Here is a 6,160-nt window from a genome sequence, read left to right as displayed (position 1 = left end):
TTCCATTAGTTCCATTTGCCTCTTCCCTTCCATTAGTTCCATTTGCCTCTTCCCTTCCATTAGTTCCATTTGCCTCTTCCCTTCCATTAGTTCCATTTGCCTCTTCCCTTCCATTAGTTCCATTTGCTTCTTCCCTTCCATTAGTTCCATTTGCCTCTTACCTTCCATTAGTTCCATTTGCTTCTTCCCTTCCATTAGTTCCATTTGCCTCTTCCCTTCCATTAGTTCCATTTGCTTCTTCCCTTCCATTAGTTCCATTTGCCTCTTACCTTCCATTAGTTCCATTTGCTTCTTCCCTTCCATTAGTTCCATTTGCCTCTTACCTTCCTTGTGATGTCAGGTAGAAACTCATTATATTAAACTTTGGGCTTCATATAATTGTCCAACTGTGATGTTGTCATCAATTGAATGTGGTCCTCTGTAGCTCAATTGGTAAAGCATGGCGGTTGTAACGCCAGGGTAGTGGGTTCGATCCCCGGGACCACCCATACGTAAAAATGTATGCACACATGACTGTAAGTCCCTTTGGATAAAAGCATCTGCTAAATGGCATATTATTATTCTTAGTAATCAGTCAGATCCACATCAAAGTCTTTGATTTTTCCATGATCATTTTCTCCATTTGGAAAATATAAGTTCTTTCCCCTGTCCTTGGGGAATCAACTTTGCCCCCACCTCGCCTGGCTCTGACTTAACAAAGGTTATGTTCTTCCTCTGATTGATGACCCCCCCCCCACCTACATGTGTCTGTTGTTCATCTGAGCATGTCTTGATTTTGTCTCCACTTGAGTTCTCTTCCTATGACGATTGATCTGTTGACTGATGGCTCTGCTTTGCCTTTAACTTGAATTTGAATCTGTCAAACAGTTTAGATTTTCGTTTCGCAAGGCTTTTAGTCTTCTGCCTGCAGTATGTGAGAATGGCAAGGCGATCCCCGTAGGACGGTTGGTAGGCGCTTAGCTGGTCATCACTCGTGAGTGGAAGCACACTTTCATCACTCTAATGCAGGGAAGAAAATCTAAATAATATATTTTCCATTGACATAAAACATAAATAGTTGTATAAGTTCATAACCATAATTTACTTAAAGTGGGGAGTTATTACAAAATATATGTAATTTGACCCAGTGGAATGTATTGAATAAACAGCTTGATTCCAGGGAAAACAACACTATCTGGATTTATCTTCACTTTTGCACCTTCTCTTTCTCCATCTCTCTTATAGTCTCCTCCGGAACTTTCCTGCCTCATAGGAAACTATAAAAGTCATCCATCCTGTACACACACATTTGAACTGATGATTTCTTTAACTACATTTTAGTCATTTAGCAGACGCTCTTATCCAGAGCGACTTACAGTTAGTGAGTGCATACATAATTTTTTATTTTTTCATACTGGCCCCCCATGGGAATCGAGCCCACAACCCTGGCATTGCAAACGCCATGCTCTACCAACTGAGCTACATCCCTGCCAGCCATTCCCTGCCCTACCCTGGACAAATCCAACACACAGCAAACCACTCCATACCAGAGTTACAATTTCAAGGTGCATAAAGATGGCCGAATTCAGATATGACGTCATTGTTTTTACTACTGCTCCACAGAGTTCTTAAACTACGGTGTGCAACATGGTTCAGTGTACCAGTAAATCAGCACAATCTACTGAGAGGGGGAGGGAGGGAGGGAGGGAGGGAGGGAGGGAGGGAGGGAGGGGAGTGGGGATGGGTCAAACCGGCTGAGAGGGGGGAGGGAGGGAGGGAGGGAGGGAGGGAGGGAGGGGAGTGGGGATGGGTCGAACTGGCTGAGAGGGGGAGGGAGAGGGAGAGGGAGAGGGAGGGAGGGAGGGAGGGAGGGAGGGAGGGAGGGAGGGAGGGAGGGAGGGAGGGAGATTGAACAGACAAGATGATCAAAGACTTCTAATAAGCTAGCATTAGTGCTCAGCATCCTGAAGCTATTGGGTGTCAGTCAGCGTTATTTAACTGGATATTTAGTGAAAGTGCAATTTCTTCCATTTGAAGAGAAACACTTGTGTGTTTCTTATGTTAAAACTAAATGGTGCAAGACAGGAAATAACTTCTAACACAGTTGACCTGCATTCCATTCTACATCCATAGCTTTATCTTTATTCTTCATCTACACATAGGAAACCTTTTATGCATATTTCAACTGAGCAGCATCACATTCCGTTCTATATTTATTTCATTTCATTCTTTCCTGTCTTACACCATTTATTTTTAACATAAGAAACACACAAGTGTTTGCCTTCAAATGGAAGAAATTGCACTTTTAAGATTTGGAGAGAGCAGAAAAGTTTGGCAGGTAATCAGGGCAACCTGCAGTGATTCCCATTTGACAGGGAGGATCAGTGTTCGTTTTCATATGAGAGAAGCTGGATTTACTCCTGTCTGTTTGGGAATTTTTCTGCAATAATATGCTCAGTCCAAAACTTTGCGCAGCCCACAGACTGAAGCGCCTGCCTCAGATAAGATACTTGCATGTCTACGATCTCTAGGTAGAGGGAACCCTTGTCATGTGACATCGGCACCTTAGCTTTCACAGAGAAGTCTCCCCCGCCGCATCAGTATAGAAAGAGTCCCTAACAAACTGCATCACCACACATGCAGCTAACAAAAACATATGGAAATGTCTGCTCTACCCAAAATTGCAACCAAATAATTGCAGCATTACCGCAAAAATGGAAGAGGAAAGTGGAAGGGGGAAAAAGTAAGGAACTTGTCTGTCGGCCTTGCATTAAAGAACATAATTGGTTAAAGAAAACTGTGATAAATAAATAAATATACCAGTTTCATTTAAGGACCAAAGGATTGACAGCCGTCCCATATAGATTGCAAAATAGTTGGGAAGAGATTTTTGACGTACCCATTCCATGGCATAGTGTTTATGAACTGATACGCAAAACGACGCCGTATTCAAAACTTAGAATTTTTCAATTTAAATTATTATATTAAATTCTTGCAACCAATAGAATGATATTTATATGGGGGATACAATCTTCCCAGCTCTGCAGATTTTGCTGCGAAGACACTGAATCATTAGATCATTTGTTTTGGTTCTGTCCATTTGTAGCTTGTTTTTGGACACAGGTCCAGGAATGGCTAAAGGATTGCAATATTTACCTGGAGCTTACCCTGCAGATATCATTACTGGGTGATCTGAAAAGTCATAGTCAATCGATCAATAATATAATAATACTTTTAGCAAAAATGTTTATTTTCAATTTACAATCTGTAGAAACAATGAGAATAGAAAGGTTCAGAACTTTTGTAAAACATCACAGTACAGTTGAAACATATATGGCAAATAGAAATCCTATATGGATGGTGTTAAGAGATAGATGGGAGGTATTGAATGGAGTTTAAGGATGGGACTAATAACAACTAACAACAAGCAATAACAACAAGATAACTAATAATGTAAGCATACTGTGTCAATAATAAGCATAACAAGTATATAGGTTATAGGTTGAGAGCTTTGTGAAAGAGCACAGTTAGAAAGATATGGCATATAGAAGCAAACCGGATGGACATCATGAAAATGATCGGAGAGGTTGAGGGTAGAGGAAGTTCAGGAGTAAAAACAAACTAAATATAATTATTGTAGAATTGACTGTATGGGCTGGAAGTAGAGGCCTAAACCTTGTTGTTCACTAGTTTACTCCAATTAGGGAAGGGGTGGTGGGGTTGGAAAGTAATAAAGGGAAATATATTTCTAAAAAGGATGTGTATGTATGTATGTATGTATGTATGTATGTATGTATGTATATATATATATATATATATATATATATATATATATATATATATATATATATATGTATATGTGTATATATATATATATATATATATATATATATATATATATATATATATATATATATGTATGTATATGTATATGTGTGTATATATATGTATATATAGTTGAAGTCGGAAGTTTACATACACATAGGTTGGAGTAATTAAAACTTGTTTTTCAACCACTCCACAAATTTCTTCTTAACAAACTATAGTTTTTGGCAAGTCGGTTAGGACATCTACTTTGTGCTTGACATAAGTAATTTTTCCAACAATTGTTTAGAGACAGATTATTTCACTTATAATCACTGTATTACAATTCCAGGTGGTCAGAAGTTTACATACACTAAGTTGACTGTGCCTTTAAACAGCTTGGAGAATTCCAGAAAATGATGTCATGGCTTTAGAAGATTCTGATAGGCTAATTGACATAATTTGAGTCAATTGGAGGTGTACCTGTGGATGTATTTCAAGGCCTACCTTCAAACTCAGTGCCTCTTTGCTTGACATCATGGGAAAATCAAAATACCTCAGATTTTTTTTTTAGACCACCACAAGTCTGGTTCATCCTTGGGAGCAATTTCCAAATGCCTGAAGGTACCACGTTCATCTGTACAAACAATAGTACGCAAGTATAAACACCATGGGACCACGCAGCCGTCATACCGCTCAGGAAGGAGACGCGTTCTGTCTCCTAGAGATTAACGTACTTTGGCGGGAAAAGTGCAAATCAATCCCAGAACAACAGCAAAGGACCTTGTGAAGATGCTGGAGGAAACAGGTACAAAAGTATCTATATCCACAGTAAAACGAGTCCTATATCGACATAACCTGAAAGGCCGCTCAGCAAGGAAGAAGCCACTGCTCCAAAACTGCCATAAAAAAGCCTTACTACAGTTTGCAACTGCACATGGGGACATGGATCGTACTTTGTGGAGAAATGTCCTCTGGTCTGATGAAACAAAAATAGAACTGTTTGGCCATAATGACCATTGCTATGTTTGGAGGAAAGGGGGGGGGAGTACTTGCAAGCCAAATAACACCATCCCAACCGTGAAGCACTGTTCCTCATGCTGTTGGGGTGCTTTGCTGCAGGAGGGACTGGTGCACTTCACAAAATAGATGGCATCATGAGGAAGGAAATTATGTGGATATATTGAAGCAACATCTCAAGACATCAGTCAGGAAGTTAAAGCTTGGTCGCAAATGGGTCTTCCAAATGGACACCAAGCATGCTTCCAAAGTTGTGGCAAAAAGGCTTAAGGACAACAAAGTCAAGGTATTGGAGTGGCCATCACAAAGCCCTGACCTCAATCCTATAGAAAATATGTGGGCAGAACTGAAAAAGCGTGTGCGAGCAAGGAGGCCTACAAACCTGACTCAGTTACTAAGGCTATCCGAAACGTTTGACTCAAGTTAAACAATTTAAAGGGAATGCTACCAAATACTAATTGAGTGTAGCCTTCCACAAGCTTCCCACAATACACTCAATTAGTATTTGGTAGCGTTCCCTTTAAATTGTTTAACTTGGGTCAAACGTTTCGGGTAGCCTTCCACAAGCTTCCCACAATAAGTTGGGTGAATTTTGGCTCATTCCTCCTGACAGAGCTGGTGTAACTGAGTCAAGTTTGTAGGCCTCCTTGCTCGCACACGCTTTTTTCAGTTCTGCCCCACTGGAAACGTGATGAAAGAAATAAAAGCTGAAATAAATCATTCTCTTTACTATTATTCTGACATTTCACGTTCTTAAAATAAGGTGGTGATCCTAACTGACCTAAGACAGGGAATTTGTACTAGGATTAAATGTCAGGAATTATGAAAAACTGTTTAAATGGATTTGGCTAAGGTGTATGTAAACTTCTGACTTCAACTGTATGTGTGTATATATATATATATTTGCAAGAAAAAAAACATATGGGGGATTGGAAGTGATGCAGACAATTACATTGATGGAAGTTACAATCTATCTGCAATATTAAAGCTGATCTACCCCCTATAAAAAATAAATAAATAAATAATAATAATAACAATAAACATTAAAAAAATGCATCACCTTTGTGATACTAAACTCATCAAATCTTGTTGCAAAGTTAGCTTTCAGTTGAACTGAAAACTCTGACATCACGGCTGGCTATAGTAACTCACTGTAGGGGAATGGTAAAAGCACTGGAGTCATTTGTACTGATGATGGTGGATATAGATACTCACTGTAGGAAAATAGGCCTACATTTTTTCTAGGACTTTGTAGAATTATACAAAACATATCCTTGACTCTCTGAACAAATAACTATTGTTATTTTTTTTACTGATATACACTGCTCAAAAAAATAAAGGGAACACTTAAACAACA

The sequence above is a fragment of the Coregonus lavaretus genome (genome assembly GCF_964263955.1).
Source record: "Coregonus lavaretus genome assembly, chromosome: 2".
Taxonomy (NCBI): domain Eukaryota; kingdom Metazoa; phylum Chordata; class Actinopteri; order Salmoniformes; family Salmonidae; genus Coregonus; species Coregonus lavaretus.
This window is presented reverse-complemented; position numbering follows the sequence as displayed.